Raw genomic sequence first — 23,818 nt, forward strand, 5'->3', positions numbered from 1 at the left:
TGGGACCCTGGGGACACACCACAGGGCCTCTTGGGACCCTGGTTTCTTCATCTGCGAGCTGGAGATGAGGACCGTGTTAGCAGGACGTGGTTCTTACCAGCTGTGGGTGAAAAGACGTCCTAGCACCCTCCCCCTCCCGGCTGCTCTTGGGGATCCCTAATCACGCTGGGGGGAGCACTCCACGCTGCCCCTCCAGCTCTCCCCCCACCTCCATACAGTGCTTTCCTGGACAGGACAGCTCACGCCTGCAGCTGTTGCTGGTCATATTTATTTTATCTATTGCTTTGATCTATCAAATGCCTGGAAAATTCTTTCTCAGAAGGTGCAGGCCTCTGCCTCACCCTTTAGTAGTAAAATATGGTGTTTAAACATTTCATGGACTCGTGGTAAATTTTTTACTAAGGAGACCCAGGGGCTGCAGACTGCTTGGCTTGCTCATCTCTCCTGGGTCTCAGGGACACTGAGGAGACCAGGAAAGCCAAGCCCTTTGTCTAGAAGTAGCCTCCAGGGGGCCCGGAACTGCTGTCCCTGGCAGCAGCAGAGAGTTGTCGGGCCCTCTCCTCCACCGTCTCTAACAGCAGTCTACACAGCCACTGCAGCAGGATGGAGGAGTTGATGATGGGTGTTGAGAGCCTGAGCTGGCCAGGCAACTTGTCTGGGAGCTTTTCCCTCCCTTCTTGCTGGGCACCTGTTCCCCTCACGGCCCTGACCTGGCGAGGCTGGTGGGTACAGGATGGTCTTCCAGTTCCCTGGGGACTCCGTCCTTCTGATGTGTCCACACCCTTCCCATGGGGCCCTTCCTGACCCTCGCACCTTCCCCTGGTCCATCTTGGAGCCAAGTGGGCTGAGATCCACACTAAGAAGAACCTTGTTGGCTCACAGACCCATCCTCTTGGGAGGCCCCAGAAGGTTAGTACCAGCCTTCCTTCTCAACAGGGAAGGAAACTGAGGCTGAAAGACCAGACCAGTGGGAGTGGGACCTCACCCTTGCACCCCTTAAAATGGAAGTGACAAAAAAGCGATAAGGATGCCGTTGAGGCTGGGTCTGGTGGCTCAGAGCCCCAACCCTCAGGTCTCGGGGAACTTGGGGTCCTAGTGAGAGTCTTCCCAAAGCTTGGTGACTGCTGCATCCCCCGATTCCAGGCATTTTGTATGAGACCACAGTTCTCGACACACTGGTCCTCAGGCAGCAGCACAGGACAGTGACCCCCAAGAGGTGATGGGGTGAGCCTCTGCTGCTCTAATTCCCTGCCTTGGGGAGTCCAGGCCTGGGGCACAGCAGGGGTCCCAGGGGAACCTGCCAGATATCCAGGCTGAAGGAAATGCACCCAAGGGCTAGAGTGTCCACAGGGCAGCGCTGGAGAAGACAGAACTCACGGGGTGCTGTAGGAGCTTTGTGGAGAAAGCACGCAGCTGACATGGCCAGGCTGGAACTCTCCTGACTCCTGGGCTGAGCGTAGAGTTCTCTGAGGGCCTTGCCTTGGTGCCCCCAAGAGGAAATGAAGCTTAAAAGTGAAACCTGAAGAAATCAAGCCATTTCAAAACAAACTCATCCCCAGAGTTCAAATACATTTATATGAGTAAAAATAAAATCGAGGGTTGAAAGCGGGAGGAAGGGGAACTGAAGGGGCATAATGGAGAGTGTTCACAGTACATGGTACACATCTATGCAAATAAAATGAAACCCCCTTGTACAATTAACGTATGCTAATAAGAAAATAAAATTCACCATCCAACAAAGGGGACCTCACAGCGTTGGGCATTCAATAAGAAATTCAACGATGAGGGAGGAGAATCTGACCTGTAAGGAGCTGAAAATCAATGATCTGACACCAGGTGAGACAGGCTGCAGGCGTGGGACTGGCAGACAGGGATGGAAGACAGCTGTGCATTCAAAAAGCCAGAGGAAAGGCTGGGCACATGAGGCAGAGGTGTGGAAACTCAACGAGACCCTAATCAGAGTTGGGAAGGAAGTCTGTGGTGCCTGAGATGAGCGTGCACCGGATCAAACGTTACAGAAAAAAAGGCTGATGAACTTGAGGACACAGCAGTAAAAGACCTCGAGTGAAACATGGAGGAAAAAGTCCTCAAAATCTGAACGATGTGTCTGAGAGCAGCTCCGTGCAGCCCAGCCTGGGCTCAGCAGGAGGTCTTGGAGGAAGACTGCAAGGTCCTTACAGAAATAGCAGCCTATGAATGTTTACACTGCAGGCTGGAGGCATGGCTCAAGTGCTGGAGTGCCTGCCTTGCAGGTGCAAGTCCCTGAGTTCAAGCCCCAGTACTGCCAAATACCAAACTGGATGAAACCTACAAGCCTCCAGATCCAGGAAGCTCAACGAGCCCCAAGCACCAGAAGCAGGAAGAGGAACACAGAAGGCACCAGATGGCATGTTACCCAGAACCAGTGATAAAGAGAAAATCCAAAGAGGTCAGAGACAAAAACACCTTACGTTCAGAGGAGTGAAGACAAGAACAGAATTCACATCAGGAACAGGAAGGGGAACGGAACACAGAAACACAACTGCCAGCGGAGACTTCTAGATGGGTGTCAGCATCTTTCAAGAATGAAGGCAAAATAAAGACATCTCAAACACATGACACTGAAAGAATTAATCCTCACACCCTGCACTGCGAGAAATGTCACAGAATGTCTTCCAAGACCGAGACGACAATGCTGGATGGAATAAGACCGGCAGAGACGTGACTACACGAACAATTATGTATGCACGTACACACGTGAAGATTTTTCTTGTTCTTTAAATCTCTTTACAAGAAATAGCAACACCAAGAGACATTCACTGAGGGCTTTTATGAGCCCAGACTTTACATACTCTATCCCTTTCCATCTTCACAAAAACCTGATGAGGCAGGTACAATTTCTATCTCCATTTTACAGATGAAGAAACCGAGGCTTGGTGGGGGTCACATGACTCACATGACATAACACTCCTCGCAGGAGTCAAAGCCTCCCTGACTGTGCAGTTGTCCCCTGGTCTTCGCCTAACCCGTTCCTCTGATCCCTTACCCAGGTAGCGCTGGCCCCACACTCTGAGCCCTGAGGGTCTCTCCAGCACTTGGGGGGAGATGAGTGCCCTCTCCCTTCTAGCCTGGCTTTCTTGCAGCTTTGTTAGAGCTTGTCTGAATCTCCAAGAGATGAAATATGGGCCGGGGCCATTGCCATGGCAACAGCTCATTATTTATTGATGTCCTGAGTACCCATTTGCTCACATGGCTAGGGGGTCCTGCTCTGCTGCTCTGCTGCCCTCAGGCTTTGGGTGGGGAGGAGGCAGGGTGGGGGTGGGGGCTGGCAGAGGATCTGTGACCCTGCATGTTGTCCCTGACTGTCCTCTTTTCTGCTTCTTCTCCAAGTGCTTAGTCACACACTGGGCTCAAGGAAGACCTGACCCCAGCCCTGCGGCTGACCCCAACATCACTATCTGAGCCCCCCAGATGGCTTGGCTACTGCCCCTCCCCGCCCCACTTTACTGTGCAGGCTGACCAACTGTGCATCTGTGTGTTTACAACTCACGTGATGTGTGTCCATGTGGAAAACAGCAGCGAACACGGGAAGGAGCTGCAGCTAGCCATCAGCACTGGGGCCAAGCAAGCACTGCCCTTGCTCAGCGTAAGCTCTGCCCAAGGACCTCGATCAAAGTAAACCGTGGTGTTGTGGTAAAACCCAGATCGCGAAGGCTACCGCTCTAACCCTTTCCAAGTGCACCGTGCACAGGCACAGCCTCTAGCCTGCTGCGCGGCCATCACACCGTCCATCCGCACAGCTCCCCCGTCTTCCCAACTGTGGCTCTGTTCCCATCAACACTGACTGGGTCCCCTCCCGGGCCCCTGGCACCCACCATTCTACCTCCCGCCTATGACTAGGTATCTCACTCACGCAAGTGCAGTCCTATGGAATTTGTCATTTGGGGACTGACTTGTGCACTTAGCACAATGTCCTCAGGTTCATCCATGTTGCGCAGGAATTTCCAACCAGTCTAGCCTTGTAATATTCCACAGGGTGGATGGACCACGTTTTATTTCTCCATCAGCCATCAGTAGAAACTCCGGTGTTTAATGGGCTTAATAAAAGAGCCGGGCTGGCTCCGTGGTAGAACACTTGCCCAGCACACCCTGGGTTCCGTCCTAGCACCGCAAAACAAAACTCAAACAAAAAGTAAAAAAAACAACAAAACCCTGATGGTTGGGGTCTTCCTTCCTCACCCTTCCCTGTTAAAACCGCTCCCTCAGGTATCTGTTTCCTTGCCTAGGATGACATCCAGAGTGGCCTGTGGCACAGCTTATGCTGTTGACAAGTAGTAAGAGATGGTGTGGCTCAACAGCCACCCACCTCCAGGTCCTCCTCTAGGGGTCAAGCCCCTGCTTTCACAGGGATGAGGCAGGGCTGCTTAGCTGAAATTCCAAGCTTCACCAGGTGTCTGCCTCCCCCTACCTGGCTGCAGCAGAATCAGGGGGGAGAAAGGGCAGAAGGGGCTCCCAGGACACCTGGTGCAGGTGACAGATTCCTGGAGGGCTTCCAGAACTCATGTGGGGACACCCAATACACCGTGCAGCAGTGTTGGGAGACACAGCCTTCACCAGACAATCAAATCTGCCAGGGCCTTGACCTTGGACTCTCAGCCTCTAATGGGGAAGTACATTTCTGTTCTTTGTAAATTACCCAGTCTCTGTATTTGGTTATAGCAGCAGAATGGAGTAGGACAGTTTGGACATAGGAGACCTTGTATTCTGGGATGTTTCTCTGGCACCTACCATTGCCTCTCTCCTGGGGTCACCTGGTTATTCCAACTGGTCTTCATTGTGTGTGGGAGGAGCTCCCGTTTATGATGAACCTCGCCAGGTCCCCTCCTGGAGGAGCCTGTTGTGTCTCTGCTCCCACACATGGCGGTGTGGCCTTGGCCACTTGAGCTCCTTCCTGCCCATCATTCGGCTGGACTAGCCTCAGCTCCTTGGTGGGTGGTGCCCAGCCCAAGCGTGCACTTAGCTTACAGAGGTGGGTGGGGGGGGGCACCAGCCTGCCCCCGCCCTTCTCTCCCAACCTTCTGGTAGGTTCTTCGCAACCTCTCGCGGGTGTGGAGGCCTGGGAGGGGCAGGAATTGTCAGGACCAGCATCCCAGGCCTCGGTGGTCCTGCACAGGTGGGTCTTGGGTAAATGTGGCATTGGTTCTCATCACCAGGGGTGTGCCAGAGCCATCAGCCTCAAAGAAGGCATGTCCAGTGAGGCAGGAGGCCAGAACCTCACTGAACAGTGGGGAGCACCTCAAGGTCCGGGGAGGCTGAGTTGAGAGCTAGCCAGTGAGGGCCAGAGAGCATCCTATGGAGGGGAGACAGATGCACGTGGGCGAGTCTTCCTGGGGGAGCAGAGGTTCAACCCTGGGGCTGTGAGCTGCCACGAGTCCGTGAGCCCTGCAGACAGTGCTGTGGCTCCACCTCTGGGGTCAGTTACCTGATTTTTAATGCTGACAAAAGGCAGGGTGCTGTGCAGAGTGGGGGAAATTTAGAACCACATGCATGGCAGGGAGCCCAGCTCCTGAGGCCAGCCCCAGTTAGGAAGTATGGATGGATAAGGAGTATGGGGCTGGATAAGAGGGGGATGCATGGGTCTGCCTGAGGGAAGCTAGGGGTCTTCAGAGCCAGCAGAGTTTTTGGAAGGGGAGGGCTGTAAATCAGGGCTGCAGTTTGGAGCACCGAGCATCTGACTCCAGGGTACGGCTGGACAAGTGGGTGCCGGGTGCTGACGGTCTGACTGGTTGGGGAAGAGTGGTTCTGCTGGTGCCTACAGGGATGCACTAGCTGCTTTCCTGTTAGAGGAAAGGCAGGACTTCTGCATGGTCTCAGCCCGTGAGGAGCTGGAGGTCAGGGTGGCTCAGACCCCGAGATGCTCACAGCCACACTCTGACCCATCAGACACCGCACCCTGCACAGGCTCACTGCTCCCCAGTTCTACAGAGACACAGTCAGGAAGCAGTGCTGGCCTCCAATAAGGGACAGCTATGAGCCTCTGCTGGACTTCCGGGTAGCAGGGGCCAGGGATGCCCCTTATGACTTGGGGGTCTTTATTAGGATTCCTTAGTGACCATGACTGGTTGCGCTAAGTTAGAGGCTGCAAATTCTGTGACCATCCCAATAAGAGGTGGACTCGCGCTCTGTCCTCTCGAACCTGCGATGCTCCCTGGGTGGGGGAGTGAGTCCATCCCTCCAGTGGTTGTGACCCAATGGCTAGCATGATGGATTTAAGAGGTGGGCGCCTCCCCATGAATAAGATTAAGGCCTTTACAACAGAGGCTTCGTGTTGTCTTTGCTTCCTTGCCCTGATTCCTCCTGCTGTGTGAGGACATAGCGTTTGTCCCATCTGGAGGGTGCAGCAACCAGGCACCATCTTGGAAGCAGAAAGCAGCCCTCACCAGACACTGAACAGACAAGGAACACCTTGATTGTGGGTTTTGCAGCCTTTAGAATCATGAGAAAGGAGATTCTGTTCTGTAATTACCCAGTCTCAGGTGTCTTGTTATAGCAACAGAAACGGATCAGGCAGTCCTCATGACTTCTTTGACCAACAGCAAGTGATAGAAGTGCTGAGGCTAAACCCAAAGAAGCTAGGAAGCTTCCACTGGAGCTCTAGGAATGCCTGCCTTTGCAGTTCCGTGAGAAGTCTGGCTGTGCCGCTGTCAGGACCACAGGGAGAGGAGAGGCGCCCGCCGGAGCCTAGACTTCTAGCCATCCGTCCACTAGGCATCCTAGCTCACTGTCACGTGAGCAGACAATACCGTTTCATGCTTTTCCTAGGGCCGTGTTAACTCTTCTGCCAGTGTCGTGATAGACCCTGGAGACATTTGGGCCATCTGGACACCTTCCATGATGTCATATGGATCCACAGCATGACTGCCACCACAATGACCGAGTCAGATGAAGAGAGGTGACATGCACTGCGAGGTCTGACAAGACACGTGCTCCAGAGGCTGGGAGACTCCCCTTCAAAGAGGCCTCTGCTTAGAGACACCACCAGTGTGTGTGAGGGCCTGGCCACTGCAACCTGGGCAGCTCAAGACCCATTCGGACCCGAGCTGGGGCGTGTGCAGGGCAGCCTCCTGTACGCCTTGCCAGGCTCAGCCATGACATTGCCTGGCTCTTTGCTGAGCATGCATTCCTTCCCGGAGGCATGGAAGTCATTCTCACTGACAAGAGTTCCCTGTCTGCGGGGTCTGGACCAGCACCATAATGGGGGATGTCCCAAGTGCTGGTCTCTGCATGGAACTCCTTGTGACTCCTTGTGATGTCAGACTGGTCTGTCATCACTGTTCAGGGGATCTGCTGATCCTGCCACACAGTTCCTTCCTGAATCATGCTGCCTGACAGAGTAATGGAGGCACCAGGGGAGCAGCACCCATGAGGGGTGCCATCCCAAGTATGGCCTCCAAGCACCTTATGTGGCTTTGCATCCCCAGAGGGAATAACACAGGGGTTTGACAGGGCTACTCTGACAGACAGGCCTCACAGGGCCTTGTAGGGCCTGTGCGGGAGCCCAGATTCTCCCCATGCCTCCATGTCCCACAGGTGCTGGTCCCCAGTGCCTGCCCTGTGCCCCAGCTCCATCTTGGCGTTTGATTCCAGAGAAAGGACCCTTCCCAGCAGAACTGAATGTGCGCGATGCAGGCTGGGCTCAGGGGCTCCGGGAAGTGACGCTTGCCCTGCTGTCCAGGAATCTGGCCTTTCCCACTCACCCTCTTCAGCACCAGAGCCGCCAAAGCCCCAGGGTGGACTGAGGGCTTCTCAGGCACTTCCAAAATTTCCTTTGGAAGGCCTTTAACCTTTGACCTTTATCCTTCTTTTCCCAGACAGGAAGTTTTGAAATAATGGTCTGTCTTGAGCCTCCATCCAGGACTCAGTGAAATAACAAGAAGTACAAATTTGCTTGGTCTCTGAGCATTTTCTTCCACCCACACAATGAAGGTGTTTTCTGCCTGTTATCCTCCTTGTCCTCACAGTGGGCAGGGAGGCCTTGAGGCTGGTGAACTCAGGCTGGGGGAGGGTCAGAGGCCACAGGAGGTGCCACCCTCCTATCTTCCTCCAAAGTCCTCAGCACAGTGCACAAGCTTTGCCTCAAGGAGCAGAAAGAGGCCAGGACGCTGTCCCAAAGCGTCCCCTGCCCCAACCCAGAGGGCTGGTCCTGGAGAGCAGACCCCTAGGCCAGGAGGGGCTTCCTTGGAAAAGACAAACGTACTTTAATAAAATAACCTTTTTAATTTTGGTGTGAGTTTAGAGAAAGAACTTTTGAAGCTAGTTCAGAGTTCCCAACTGCCTTCCACTCAGACTCCGCATCATGCCCACTGTCGTATGTCACATTAGGAAACCTGTGCTGACTGTAGACTGCTGTTCCTGAGACTGGCCAGTGGGTTGTGATGCTGGATGGACCGTCCCCAGCGTGGGGGTTCTTCCTCTTAGCAAGGAACTGGGTGTCTGGGGACAGAGGACAGTTGGCATTAGACCCCATGCACACCTGCACAGTGAGATTCTGCCTCATAGGCGCTTTGGGGACCTGTGCGCTCACAGTCTGACCCTCCTCAGAATAAGTCCCCATTGGCCATCCAGCACTTGGCACACAGTATGCCCAATAAATTCTGATTAAGCAAATGGACATCCTATGATGTATGGGCATGATGACATGGAGGCAGGGAAGGGAAGCAGTCTAACAGGGGTCATGGGGAGAGGGCCAGCTTCCCATGGGAGCCAATGGTCCAGTGTCCCAGAGGGAGGAGGAGAGGTGGGCAGGGGAGGTGCAGAAACTGTAACCTTGTGGGTTCTGGAGAGGTGGTGAACTCCATTATCATTACCAGAATGGACATGGCCTCCTCCTTCCCTTGCCAGCTGCCAGCCACCTAAGTTCTTGTCCCCTCACTCAGGGTTAACTGACTCCTTCCACTGAAATTTGACTCATGCACCCTCATTCCACAGGGACTGAGACTCGGAGAGGGAGGTAGTTTGCTGCCCCCTCTCCCCAGCACCACAGCAAAAGGCGTTAGTGGAGATGGCTTTGATTTTGGCCTTCCCCTTCCCCACTCCCTTCCAAGTCCATAGACGCTTCTGACTTCTGAGCCCCCAAGAATCTCTTCCTGATCTCAGACTGACTGTCCCGGTCCACAGTTACACAAGCTCCTTTGTAATAAGAACCTGTAGCTGACTGGCAGGTGTGCCATCAGCCAGACCCAGCAAGAGCAGGTATCAGAAATCAGGGCGCTTGACCTGCTCCGGGTCACCAGGTGCCCCATTTTAAGGAGGAACATGGTGGCTGTTATGGTTTGGGTCTGGTCTGAGCATCACCAAAGTTTCATGTGTTGAAATTTAATCTCTTCTGAGAGCTGTTAGGAAGGCAGAGACTTAACGTGACTATGGTGTTTAGACGTGGGGCCTTTGCACGGTGTCTGGGATTAGGTGAGGTCCTCAGGGTGGCTCTCTATGATCCAGTCCTGGTGGCTTTATAGGAAGAGGGAAGAGACTGGAAGAGACATATACATACGATCCCTGTCCCGTGCATCAGCCAGCAAGGGCCTTCAGCAGATGAGTCATAAGCCCAAATAAGGCTCTTTCCTTTAAAAAGTGAAGCCTGAGGTATTTTGTTATAGCAACAAAATGGACTTAATGCTCAGCAAGGTTGAGTGCAAATTCAGGTTCACTTGACCCAGAGATGATGGCTTTGACTATCAACTCGATTGAGAAACACCTAGTTGATGAGTAAAGCGTGCCTCTCGGTGTCGGGATGGCATTTCCAGAGACAATTAGATCCTGAGGGCTCTCACCTAATAACTGGTTTAATCCCTTGATGGGTTCATAATATTGGGAGAAGGCGGGGCCTCCTTGAAGGAAGGTCACTGGGGTCTATATCTTGCCCCAGCCCCTTTCTGCCCTGCTCTACTTCTTATCTGCCATGATATAAGCTGCTCTTCTCTGCTTCCTGGTTGCCATGGGTTGACTATCTCTGCTCCACCAAACCCTTCGAAACCATCTAAAACCGTAGCAAAGTGAAGCCTTCCTACCTTGGGTTATTTATGTCAGGTATTTTGCTCACAGTGACACAGAATCTCACAAACACAGCTCCCTTCATCTTTGCTTGTCTGCTCTACGGAAGGTGCACGCATCTGCCAGTGTGGTGTGGGTCACCTCCCATCCTGACAGTGAGCGCGCTGTGAGTCACCTCTCCATCCTGGCAGGTGAATCTTTGGTGATGGTGAGAACAACCTGCAGCTATTCTGAGAATTATTTGATGTTCAGGTACAACATAGAAAAGCTTACCTGTGGCTCCTCTGTGGCTGGTCACCACGGCTGGGAAATCCTACATTGAGTCTTTGCCACCAGAGGTCCCTCTTGGGCCTGAGAAGAAGACTGTGCCTCTGTAATTACTCACCGCGTCACCTCCAACCCTCCAACACCCTCGCCAGGGGAGAAATGGCCAGCTTTGGAGACCTACTGAATACCTATGCAGTAATGACCCCAGTTACGAGCCATTAGAGCCTTGAAATTGCATTATTAAAAAGAAATCTCGGTAGACATCTAAAATGCATCAAGCTACTCAATATTCCACATTTGATCATAATTAAAAGTAAAAATATGGGCCAGGAGGGGGCTGGCTTATGTCTGAGTTGCTGCCGGGCGGATGGAGGTGATATCAACAGAGATTTCTGCAGTTGGCTGGATGGTGCCCAGTTGGAATGTGCTGTGGATTGCAATAGGGGCCATGATGACTGATGCCACCAACCCCTGAGTCAAGGCAGAGAAATAGCTCTGACCCCCAAGCCCTACCTTGGCTCCCACTCTGGGATCTGCATCCCCTGTGCTCACCAGGAGACTGGTTGGTGGCTATGTGGGAAAGAGGGGCCTAGAGACAAAGGCTGGGCAGTAGTAACCAACCTGAGCCATCTCCAGGGCATGTTGGCAAACACTGGGCCCACTGCCCAGGTTTCCTGTCCACACGAAGCTGTGTCCTCCTGCTGCTGGGAGTGTCATGGCTGATGGCAGTCTGAGTCTGACCCTCTCCTATGCCTTGGAGAGGCCAACTTCAGGCCTCCTGTAAAGTGGAGTTTGGAATGTCATTGTCCCTCACCTTGATGTGGCAACTCTGAGTACCTGTGGGGAAGTTGAGGCCTCCATCATGGCTGTATGACAGCCCACTCCCCCCACCCCCGACCGCCAATCTTGTTTCTTTGCTCCCCAGAGCGGTCATCTCCGAGGCTCCTGCAGAAGCATCCTGGACACCTGCCTGTCTGAAGGCCAACCTCCTGTGTCTGACCTGGGGTAAGAAAGCCATGCCAGCCTAGGCTTCAGGTGTGGACCAGCACCTGGGAGGCAGCTGGGAGAAGCAGGGTGGAGAGACCCAGGACCCAAATCCCGTCAGACCACATGTTCCCTTGTCCCCAGATATGCCTGAGGTCAGCAGGTGGTCGTGATGTTGCTCCTGCCCTTGCCACCCTCAGTGTCCCCTCCATCTTGACTGTCCTGACAGTAATTGTCCAAAACTGCAAAATGACTCATCCCTGGCATGTCACCTTCTCAGAATCTTCTAATTCTGTCTAATTTGAGCCCCTTCCTGCCCTACCATTTGGAGGACTGGTGAAGCCACTGTCTTCTGAGCTGTGCGCAGAAGGGTCCCAGGCGGTGGGTTTTTTTTTTTTTTTGCCAATGGTTGTGTAAATAGATTCTTTTGACCAGAGTTCTGTGTTCAAATCCCAGTTGAGCTACTTGCTAGTTATGTACTTGTTGTCTGATGACTTTATTTTCTGCCGCAGTTCTCAGTCTAGAGGATGGTATGTCTCCTATGGAGAGTTATGGCATAGACTAAAAAGACTGATGCAGGGAAGGGGGCAAGTTAAGGTCAAGGCGTCTGAAGTTATTTTGTTGAGTTCAGGTCCAGTTCTTGCTCTGCCAGGAGCCAACACAGACTCCACACCGTCTTCAGACTGGTGGATCTCAAACTTTAACACCTGCCGAGGGACGCGGGGTCTTGTCACAGCTCTGATTCTGATTCCATAGACGTTTCTGGTCTATAGAATCTGGGGCTGTCTAACAAGTTGCACTGGCAGGAGGCTTAAATACAACTGGAGTTTATCTCTCCCAGTTCTGATGGCCACAAGTGTGGGCTGGGCTGCACTCCTCTGGAGGCTCCAGGGTGGGTCCTCCCAGGTCCTGGTGGCTCCAGTGTCCCTTCTGTCTTTGCTCGTCTTCCCACGGCCTTCTCTTTTTTGGTGTCGAGTTTCCCTCTTATAAGGACACCAGTAATGACACATGGCTCACTGGATGACGCAGGATAATCTCCACACCCACCTTCATCATGCCAGGCAAGATCACATAAAGTCCATTCATAGGTCCCAGGGATTAGGACGTGATGTCCTTAGGGGATGTTTTTCAGGACCTGTGACTCTGCCCTTGCATGAGGTAGGTAGATAAGTCTGATCTGCAGACCACGTTGGTGTGGCTGGAGGGGGGTTCCTGGTTGTGCAGCTCAAGAAGCTTCCTGGAGGGCTGTGGACCTGCAGTTCTCAGGCATCGCAGGAGACAGAGCCCACTCACAGCCACTGAGCTGCAGCCAAGAGGTGGAAGGAAACAGGTCATCTGCACAGGAGGGGAGAGCCAGGCCCTTGTTGGAGACTGGCATCCTGGACCCTTCCTAGCTCCTGAACCTACCCTCCTGTGGGGTCTGCATCCATGGACAGCCTGTCTCCATGTTGTTACTAGGGGCTGCTCTGCATCGGGAACCGGTCGCTCGCTGGGAGCCCGAACCCATTGTCTCTGTGTGAGGGAGACGGAACTTGGCGCCCTGAAGTGAGATGAGGGATCAGCACTTTGGGTGCAGTGTTGCGGTCACAGTCTTAGTTTAAAAGCTGTGTACTGGGAAGTCCGTTCACTCCAGGTATACTAGTTAGTGCCTGTGGTATATTCAAAGCTGGCATCCATCAACTGGCTAATGCCACACCCTGAAAAGAAACCTGCACCCAACACAGGTTACTCCAGAGGCACCTGCACATCCATGTTTATTGCGGCACTATTCACAATAGCCAAGTTATGGAAACAGCCAAGATGCCCCACCACTGACGAATGGATTAAGAAAATGTGGTATCTATACACAATGGAATTTTATGCAGCCATGAAGAAGAACGAAATGTTATCATTCGCTGTAAATGGATGGAATTGGAGAACATCATTCTGAGTGAGGTTAGCCTGGCCCAAAAGACCAAAAATCGTATGTTCTCCCTCATATGTGGACATTAGATCAAGGGCAAACACAACAAGGGGATTGGACTTTGAGCACATGATAAAAGCGAGAGCACACAAGGGAGGGGTGAGGATAGGTAAGACACCTAAAAAACTAGCTAGCATTTGTTGCCCTTAACGCAGAGAAACTAAAGCAGATACCTTAAAGCAACTGAGGCCAATAGGAAAAGGGGAACAGGTACTAGAGAAAAGGTGAGATCAAGAAGAATTAACCTAGAAGGTAACACCCACGCACAGGAAATCAATGTGAGTCAATGCCCTGTATAGCTATCCTTATCTCAACCAGCAAAAACCCTTGTTCCTTCCTATTATTGCTTATACTCTCTCTACAACAAAATTAGAGATAAGGGCAAAATAGTTTCTGCTGGGTATTGAGGGGGGGGAGAGGGAGGGGGCGGAGTGGGTGGTAAGGGAGGGGGTGGGGGCAGGGGGGAGAAATGAACCAAGCCTTGTATGCACATATGAATAATAAAAGAAAAATGAAAAAAAAAAAAGAAACCTGCACCCATCAGCGGTCCTGCCACATCCCCAACCTGGCCACCACTTGCCTGCCTTCTCCAGCCAAGTTTGTGTCTTGCCTCTACTGGCATCTGCCCTGTGGCCTTGGGGAAGCAGCCTGACCACCCTCCTTGCTCACTGGAAGGGCTGGGTGGTGTGACTTTCTTATGTGCCAGGAGGTTCGGTAGATGGCAAGTGTCTGATGCCCATAGGCCAGGGTGATCCTGGGGTAGAGGCTTATCACTCCCCCTTGCTGGCAGGTGTCAGAGCTGGCTAAAGTGGCTGCCAAGGCCAGTCCAGGCAAAGCTCTAGACCCTATCTAAAAAACAAACTGAAAACCAAGGACTAGCCTAGCTAGTGCAAAGCCCTGAATTCAATCCCTAGCACACACGTACAAAAAAAAAAAAAAAGAAAAAGAGCTGTGGCCACTGTAGTCTGCTTCTCCTGCTGTGCGACTTTCCCAAGCCTCCTTGGTCCATCATGCCCTCCTCTTCCTCTGCTCCCCGTGTGCACACTATTTAGGGGGCAACCCTGTATGTCAGCCCCTTTGATAAACGCCTTGCTTACTTCCCACCACAGCCCTGACAACAGAATTGTCCTCTGTGAGAACCAAGAAAATAGGAGTCTGGTGAGAATAGGTGTGCTCCCAAGGTCACCAGGGCTGGAGGGTCAGGAGTTCCAGCTGGTCCCTCAGGCAACAGCAGCCCCAGCTGGACCTTTAATGATGAGGAAGTCTCCTCCCCAAGCCTCGGCAGCCCTGGTGTGAACATTTCCAGGAATGGCCAAGTGGTCCCAGGCCCATCCTAAAGACAGCCTGAGCCGGGCACCGGTGGCTCACGCCTATAATTCTAGCTACTCAGGAGGCAGAGATCAGGAGAATCATGGTTCAGAGCCAGCCCGGGCAAATAGATCGAGAGACCCTATCTTGAAATCACAAAAAGGCTGGCAGAGTGGCTCAAGGTGAAGGCCCTGAGTTCAAGCCCTAGTACCACAAAAAAAAAAAAAAAAAAAAAAGAGAGACAGCCTGGAGGTACTGTGTAGAAGGTTTGAACATCGACGGCTGGATCAGGGAAGATGCTAGACTCTGGGGGGAGGGGAGGGGCAGCTAATGCTGCTCAGAGCTGTGTCCAGCTCTGGCCACTCTTTCCTGTGCCCTTCTCACCCTGCACTGCAGCATCCAGGCCTCCTTCTACCACTGCAGGAGCCACAGAGAGCCGGCCTGCGGCGGGAAGGGGCTCTTGGCAGTGGAAATAAAATGCAAACCTAACATGCAGAACTGCAGCCTCAGAAAATTGCTACGGGATGATTTATCACAGTGGCTTTCCTGGCGGCTTGCATCTTTGCAGAGGACCCCGTAAGTGGATAAACAGGAAGGAGATTTAATTAGGTGCGCAGGGCGGGGTCGTGGTGATTAGCAGTCGGTCCTCCGCTGCGCTGCCCTGTGCTGCGTGCAGTTAATTGCACAGATTGCAGGGGAATTTATGTCGGGCACTGCTAATGGATTTTTGGGGAAGAATAATTTTATTTACACAACATGGATGCAAGAATTATCGAAACGAGAAAAATGGAAGCAGCAAAGGGCTGACGGTTGCCAGGGCAGGAGAATTCTGCCATTAATGGGTGCTGATTGCCAAGGTGTCCCCTCAGCCTTGCTGGACCAGGTAGAAATCAGTGAGCGAGCTGGGAGGCCCAGGTGGGTCAGACCAGACTCTGGGAGTCACATTGCCCACATCTACTGGAGCTGGCTTTCTTTTCCACCACTACCCCTTCCCGGCTCTTCCCCTCCCTCCACTGGTGTGTAAGACTTCTGAAGGGCCAAACCTGCAGGGTGCTGGGGAGATGGCATGAGGCAGGCCTCCTCTCAGCATACACAGCTGATGGGCTGGGAGACTCACAGAAAAGTAGGCTGCCAGCTCCCAAGTCAAATGGAGCAGGAGAGACAAGGCCAGTGTCTGTGGGGGTGGGGCCCCCGCTCATCTCTCTCTGGGAGTGCTGTCAGCCCTGCCCTTTCCCAGGGGAGAGAGTTGGTGAAAAGGCCACTACTGTCCTCATCTGTCCCCAGTCCTAGCCTCTACTGCATGAGGATTTGTACCACTGTCTCCTGCCACTTCGGCTGGAGTGGCACCTGCATGCAGACTGCAGGGGCATGAGCACAGAACCAGCAGTCTGTCCAGGTCCGCCTAGGCCTACAGTGTCACATCCAGAGGACCACATACCTGAGTCCCATGCAGGGGTGGGTGGGGACCTGAATAGACTCCTCAGTTCAGAGAAGATCAGGGGAGGTGGAGAGAGAGTGGGAGGAGGGAAGGAAGGAGAGAGAAAACCCAGAAAGGCCCCCTCTTGTGAAGACTGGGGTGGTGTGTGCACGTGAATGTGTTAGGAAGTGTGGGAGCCCATCACACTTGCAGACACTTCAGTCACTGGATCCTTGACACGCAGACTGCTCTTTACCTGGAACTCAGCCATGGTGAGTACTGGAAAGCTCACTCAAGGTCCCCAAACCTGGCCAGAGCAGAGTGACTCCTGGACAGGACATGCTGAAGAGGCCAAGTGGGCATCCAGGTACAGCGGGGGTCCTGAGGCCCAGGAGGGAGAAGGGGCTGTAGAAGGGCAGCACTGGCTGGGCTGGCACCTGCTCTAAGCAGGTCTTCCTTCCAGTTCCTCCCAACTTCCAGCCTTCTGCGGTGGCCATGATCTCAATGCTCATCCCTCTGCTCTCTTCCATCCTCACCGCCCTCTCTCTTGCTCCTTCTGGTGTGTTATCCTGGTAGAGTCCACCCTGGGGATGTCTGGGTCTCCCCCAGATCTGCTGCTCCCACAGGCCACAGTGCCTGGTATGCTCAGAATTTGGGGGCCTCAGGTAGTCCCTGGGTGCTGCCAGATGCTAAAGCCTGGTAGGGCCTTGACAGCACAACAGGTGCCTGAGAAACAGACACCTGATGGAGAAAGAACCAATGGCCTTGACCCTGGTCCCAAAGGCACCAAGATCAGCTGCACCTCCCCGGTCCTGCCTGGCCCTGCTAGGGACCCTTGTGCGCCTAGGGTGCAGGAGGGTGGGATGTGGGATTCTGCGGTAGAACCTTACCTGCCTTCCTCCGAGCTGACTGCACTGGGTGCTGGGACTTTCTCTAGGACCCCATCACCCCAACATGGCCTCTTAGCTATGGGCCCTCGTGAGATGGGGTAGACTTTCTGGACCCCAAGTTTGCAACCCATACTCAGGGCAGATTTGGGAATAAATGGGGCCACATCTCAACCCTTGGGGCAGAAGTGAGGATGGGGCTGGGTGAGGGTGGGGTGGGAGTGACCTTGAATAGGGAGAAGACTTTGGGGGGTGAAGAGCTGCACTCTCATGAAGTGAACCCTACCATACGCCCCTCCCGAGATCGTGTGGGCTGTTCCGCCTCCTTCCACCCACCCCATCTACACCCAGCATCGTGGGTGTGGGCAGTTTAGGAATGGAGTGACCTAATATCAGAGGTCCAGCACTGGCTCCTGCTCTGTAACCTTCCATGGCTCCCATTGTTAAGCCCTCACTGTGGCCATCAGGACCTCAGTTTTATGTTCCTTAGGGATACCTCCCCCGGAAATGGATCTCCAGTCTTTACTCATACAATGACCGCCTCTTTCCCCTCCCCTCCCGTCGGTGCCCTTGCCATGCTCCTGGTGAGTTGCCAGTGCCCTTGCCATGCTCCCGGTGAGTTCATGACTTACAATGTATAAACAGAGGTTCTGGTTCTCCCTAGACTCCCAGGCAGGGAGAGTCAGGCAGGACTGGAGGGAGAGCTTGGACCAGACAGTTCATCCCTGCTCTGTGCTTATGAGGAAGGCAGCCCTTCTCTTCACGCATCATCCTGGGGGAGTTGGAAGGACCCAGGAGGCAGTGGGGCCCAGTAGCCCGGTCACATCTCTGAGATATCCTCACTGTATAACCAGGAAGAGCTCGCAACCTCTGAGTCTGGGGTGAGGGCCGCCTGAGCCTCTCCAGATAGAGCACCCATGAGCCAGCACTAAAATCCCCTCTCCCCTAAAGGAGAGAGACTTGCAATTAGCACACCTTACGAGGACGGCACATGTGACAGCTGCTGGCTGCTGGCCGGGAGTTGCTTCTGGCTTTTTAAAGGTCCTGGTTGCTAATTTGCAGGGTCTGTAGAGAAGGCAAATGCCAACCTCTGCCGGCCCAGGCAGGCTGATCACGAAACCCTAATTAGTGGTGTCTGAAATAATGAGGCTTTCCTGTGTTCTCATTACATGGAAATTACTTCTGAAGAGCAACTCAGAGGAGCATGGAGGTGCAAGGTGGTCCTTTCAAGAGGCCATTGGTTGTTGGACCAGTGAAGAGCAAATCCGGTAAGAAGGTTCTGACTCTGGGAGGAGGCAGCTGGTATCCTTGGGACTAGCAGGAGGACCTCTGAGTCAAGGGGCAGTGATATATTGGCTCTGGGAGGGGCTCAGAGGGGAAGGAGATGAGGCAGGGACTAGAGCAGAGGTGGGCTGGTAACTCCAAGTTGGGAGACCCCTATGGAGGTGTCCACAGGGTACCTTCCTGCCTTGGAATGGCAGTGACCAGGATGCCTGGGCAGCCTGCGTCTCCACTCACCTGCCCAAGGCAGCTGTTAGAGAAACAGCAGCCCCCGCTGCCCAGCCAGATGGAATCTGCTGAGCCCAAGCCTGGCAGGAGTACTTCTTACTCTTTGCTTAAAAGGATGCTTTTTGGCAGACCTCAGGATGTCGTTAAAATTTCATGGGCAACCCTTCAGTGGAGGACTGTCATCCTCAGCCTCAAGCCGAGTCTGTGCCTTGTCCAGGTGTATCTCCCGTTGGCAAGCCTGCCTCCTGGAGTACTGGAAATGAAGGTTGAGTTTCTGTCCAGAGGGACATGTTGGTGGGACCTGCCTCTTGCTGGCTGGGATGCTGTCAGATTGAATTCACTTCCAAATAAAGCATTGGTAACAAAACTATTAAATTCCTGAGAGTTTTCTTCTTCTCCAAATGGTGTTTCAGGGCCAGGCATTGTCAGTGGCAGTGAATATTTCATAGTGAAGCCAGTTCTCATGCACGGCCACTGGGTGGGCACTTCAAGACCACGCCAGGCAGGTCCTGACTAACAGGAGTAGCCAGGAGATCCACTGCCTGCATAATTCAAGCTGGTGCCAGGAGGCCTGCTGGGCCCCGGATGGCAGTGTGACCTCAGCCACCCGGAAGCTCAGTGTGTTTGCTATAGTGACATGCACTCAGCAATTCTCCCACATGGAGCCGCCGTGCCTTGCCTTCCCATGGGAGCACTTCCTGTCCTCCGAGAGGCTCCTGACCCCACTGGAAGTCTGTCCCTGTGAGCCCCGAACAATCTCCTGGGCTGAGCGGGCAGGGAGCCCTGCAGCCTGCAGGGGCACGGATTTATCAGCAAACATGTAAGTCCATCATCAAGCTGCTTGGCTCGCCGTCGATGTTCATTAAACATTGGAAATGTGTGAAACTGCATGAACTAGTTAATTAGCTAATATAAATTAGTTAATTAAAATGCTCAGATGAGCAGCTGCAGGTCTCTGTGTCCTTTGTTGACAGTAACCACTAGTAGACATGTGTTGTAGTCCTGGCTACATGCTCACTGTCCAGGTCACTGACCCTCATTGCTGCTGGGCCACCTGTGCTCCTGATGACTGAGTGAGTTCCCGGCCCCTGCTGCTCAGGTGTTGTCCATGCTTTGTGCTCCCAGGGAAGAAAGGGGTGTCCCCTCTGCAGGCTGCTTGCCTGATGGACGCTCCCCTGGCTGCTCTTCTCAGTAGAGTTTCCTTCCCGGAGCGAGGTGCCCCTGTTCCTGGGTAGCTTTTTTGAAATGGTGTCCCCAGTAATGAGACTCCCAGGAAACCCCATTAACTCCAGCAGCACCAATTAAGGGACAAAACCATTCTGGGCGGGACCAGCAGGAGTGCATATTCGCTTTTGTTCTAGACAAAGATAAGTGATGGAGTGAATAAATGAGTCTGTGAGCAGACGGATACATTGAGGTAGGAGTTGCCGGGAGCGTGGTGGACTGGCCGTGAACACCCATGAATGAATGTGTGCGTGAGCCTTGCCTCAGGGAAGTGAGCCTAGGTCTCTGAAAACCTGCCCTGTGTTCTCAGTACCCCCAGCTCTCCCTGCCTCCTGTGGCCCCAGCCAGTGCCTCCTGACCGAAACATTTTGCAGCCATGGTATGGTTTGGAAGCGGTTTGTCCCCACCAAAACTCATGGTGAAGTTTGATTCCCAGCATAATGGTCAGAGGTCGGTGGGTAGAGCCCCAGGGCTGGATGAATGCCTTTCTTGAGATACTGAGTTGAATTTTGAGGCAGGAAATGGGTCTGTAGGAACCAGATCACTCATTCTGGAGTCGGTTGTTGAAAGAGAGATCATCCCGGTGTCTTCTGTTCCCACACAGGCCAGCTTCCCACTCTCGCACAATCCATCCATGCGATACCATTCCCACGGGGAAGGCGCTTACACTGTGCCCTGCTCTTGGATCTCCTGTTCCCTTTCTGTACAAACAGCCCAGCTTCAGGCAACAGACTAAAGCCCGCCATTGCAGCTCTGAGCTTCGGGGACTGAGGAGGCTGGGCCACCTCTGTGCTGCATGGACCATGTAGAAGGCTCTTCTCTGACTTCTTTCTTGGGGCTCTTCTTTTTGAACTGAAATTAATTGACTGTTTCCTTTTTTTGGAGCACTTGGGTTTACAGAAAAATGAAATGGACTTCACTCTGGGGGCTTGGACTGTTCCTAGTGTGGAATCACCACTGTACAGAACAGGCTCACTGTCCTGAAAATCCTCTGTCCTCCACCTGCTCATCCTTTCTCCCCTTTGCCCCTGATGACTGCGGATCTTTTTCCCGTCTCAGTGGCTGTGTCTCTTCCAGGATGTCACATCCTGTAGTATGCAGCCTTTTCAGATTGGCCTCGTGGTTTTACCAGTGTGTATCTGGGGCTCCTGAACGTCTCTTTTTTGTCGTTCATTTCTCGTAAGTGACAAATAGTATTCCACTGCATGGCTGGACCACAGTTCACCTGTCCTCCAAAGAGTTGGAGGACATTTCAGTTCTTCCCAGTTTGGGCAATTACAAAAAAGGTAATGCGGGTCCCTGTAGGGACGGACGTTTTCAATTGATTTGGGAAAACGCCAAGGAGGGCGATCGCCGGCCCCGGGGTAAGAACGCGCGCAGTTTCCTAGGAAACTGCCACGCTGCCTTCCCACGATGAGTCAGTGCTCCCGTGGCTCCCCATCCTCCCGGCATTTGGTAGGGACGGTGTTTGGGATGCTGGCCATTCTGGGAAGCGTGCACCTCACTGTTTTAATGTGCAGTTCCCAGATGATACTTGGTGTGAAGCATTTTTTAATATGCTTGTTTTTCCTATGCATACTTTTTGTGGTAATGGGGTTTGGACTCAGGGCCTTGCTCTTGTTAGGCAGATGCTCTGTCACGTGAACTAAGCCCCCAGCCCTTTTTAGCTTTAGTTACTTTTCAGGTTTGAAGTTCTGCCTGGGGTCGGCATGGACCATGATGCCTCCCACATGGCTGGGACCACAGAAATGCACTACCATGATGGGTCTGCTTGGTGAGATAGGGTCTCACCAACAAGGCTTTGAACCACCACCCTTCCAGCCTCTACTTCCAAATAACCGGGATTACAGTCATCAACCACTAGGCCCGGCTCTTGCCATTTGTGTGTCTACTCAGATCTTTCATCCGTTGTTCAACTGGGTTATTTTCTTACCGTTGAGTTTTAACAGTTCTTGGTGTATCTTGGATAACAGTCGTCAGTCACATGTTTTGGGAATATTTTCTCCCACTCTGTGACTTGTCATTTCATTCACTTAATGGTGTCTTCCATAGAGCAGAAATTTTTAAATGTTTTCAGAAGTTTTTAATTTTAAGGAAATTCAACATGCCAATCCTTTCATTCAAATCCTGCCTTTGGTGTTGTGCCTGAGAAGTCACTGCCAAGGTCAGCTGTGTTCTCCTATGTCCTTGTTGAGGGACTTACAGTTTCCATCTCACACTGAGGCCCGTGATCCATTTGGAGGCAATTCTGTGCAGTGGAAGGTCTGTATGCGAATTCACCTTTTGCACATGGATGTCCCAGGTGCCTCTTGTGACGCAGATGCTTCTGTGGAGGGCAGATTTTGTGCTCACTTGTGTCATCAGTGCAAGGGACATTCTGCCTTTGACCAGTCCCCGCTGCCTTCTCCGCTGGGCACTGCCTGCAAGGGGGGTTGGGGCAGGGGTAGTGGTGTGACTGGGCAGCCCTGGCATGAGGTCGCCTTTCCCAGCTGTCATCAGGGCAGCCATGGGGAGGAGAGGCCCCCAGTGAAGGCGTGGCTCTGAGGAGGTTTCAACCTGAACAAGTAGGAGGGCATCTCACCACACAGGTGTCTGGGCCAAATGGCCCTTCGATTTTCTTTTCTAAAGAAAAAACCAGGGGGCTGGGAGTATAGCTCAGTGGTAGAGCATGTGTTGGTTTGAGCCCCAGCACCACCACAAACAGCAAACAAACAAACGAGCAAACAACCAACGCCAGAGAACTCTCTGCAGAGTCTGAATCTAATCTGACGCCTACCGCGTTGGTGGAGCATCCCATGTGGGCGTGCCTGCCTGCACCACGGTGCCTTCCCCTGGCTGCTGGCTCCCATGAGGACTGGTGATGGCAGTCAGCTCCCGTGCTGGTCTCCACTGGCTTCTCACCCTTGCAGAGTTGGGACAAGTCAAATGCTGTCACAAAACTTTTCTTTTGTCCCTGTTATCTGAGGGGTAGGTGGTCCAGTGGGGCAGACAGGCATGCGTGCTGATCTTGCTGGCTTAGGGGGTCGGTTGGGTGACAGATCAGACTGCCTCCAGACTTCCCTTGTATATCTCCTTTTTGAGGAGAGGGTTGGTCCTGGGCACCGGGGAGACAAATGGGAACATGGTGTGGATGGTGACCCAGTCTGGAGGGCTGGGAAGGCTTCCTGGAAGAGGGACTTCCTGGATGGAGATTTGTAGAAAGGTAAGAGTTGGCCATATGTTGCTAAAGAAGAGGTGGAGGGGTGTTTTAGGGCTTTCCTGGGAGAGGTACCAGCAGGCGCTCATGGGAGGAGGTGCTGCCCTTTTCCTGGATTACCTGTGCTTGGACAAGTTGGGCGGGTTGCTTGCTGCAGTCTTGGAGAATATGTACTCGGGGAACCTCAGGTGTTTCAGTAAGGGGTATCAGGGAGAACTTACCATAGGACTCAGGCTGGTGGCAATGCTTGCTCTGGATGGGCACTGTCAGGAAGTGGGCTGGCTCTGTGAGGAGGTGTCTTAGTTGATCTCACCTATGGGGAGGCTCCAGCCCTAAGTGGTTAGGATGCAGCAGGGGCTCTGAGCAGCCTGCAGGACGTGAGTGGAGCTCTCCTGACCTGCTTGGAGACCTTGCTTTGGTCTGTGCTCAGTGAGATTCTGGGCACACCAAGTTCTGTCCCCACTCCATCCCAGTGTGGTCTTGTCTGAGGCTGGCTATCTGGTCTGTGAGATTGTTTGTGCCAACAGGAGAGCTTGAGCCTGGCTGTGAGGGCCAGGGGCACCCAGCCAAAGGACTGGAGGGAGCGAGGAGCCCCTGGGGGCTAGAAGCTGGCCAGAACTAAGAGCTGAAAGGGTCAGGAGAACCAGGCCTGGGGCTTCTGGACCACAGAGCAGGGACCACACCTAGGTTTTCATTCCAGCAGTTGGAAGGAGGAGAAGTGAGCTCTCAGGGCCTGTGCACCTGCAGCTGCCTGAGGTTCTGCCCTCCAGGGCTACCTGGGGACACTTAGCTCTTGCACCCACCAAGGATCAGGGGCTGAGGCTCTACAAAGGGGTCCTTCAGACTTTAATTCCTGAATCAGTCCTAAAATCACAGTCTAAAATAAGCCGAAATTAATTAGTCTAAATCACAGTCCTAAAATCACAGTCTAAAATAAGCCGAAATTAATTAGTCTAACTCGTGTGGTTTTTAGCCAGCTAGCAGATGAGGGCCAGGCTTGGCCTATCTTGAGTGTGGCTGTGCTAGGGCCCAAG

This window comes from Castor canadensis, chromosome 13 (genome assembly GCF_047511655.1).
Source record: "Castor canadensis chromosome 13, mCasCan1.hap1v2, whole genome shotgun sequence".
Taxonomy (NCBI): Eukaryota; Metazoa; Chordata; class Mammalia; order Rodentia; family Castoridae; genus Castor; species Castor canadensis.